Here is a 357-nt window from a genome sequence, read left to right on the forward strand (position 1 = left end):
TGTACTTTGATTAAGAAAAAAAATGAAAAAAAAATCCTCAAGCATCGTACATCCGCCAGCCGCGCGATGCCCACGTCCGCAGACCCGGCGTTTCTGAGATTCGGCGCCGGACGAGGTCGTGGCGGTCGCTCTGCTGAGGCGCTGTGTTCTTATCGGATTATTTCTGCTCTGAGCCCTTTTTCTTTCAATGACAAGCTTTGTGAGTAAGATGAAAATGCTGTTGGTGTTATTTATGTGTTTCTTCTTTTGTTTTGTTTTTGTTATTTTTGGTTTTGATTCTGGGTGTTGGAATCGCGGTGATCGGATTTTATGCTCTTTCAGTCGCTGTGCGCTCGCCTGATTTAGCATTTCTTTCTT

Source organism: Penaeus monodon, chromosome 15 (assembly GCF_015228065.2).
Source record: "Penaeus monodon isolate SGIC_2016 chromosome 15, NSTDA_Pmon_1, whole genome shotgun sequence".
NCBI lineage: Eukaryota > Metazoa > Arthropoda > Malacostraca > Decapoda > Penaeidae > Penaeus > Penaeus monodon.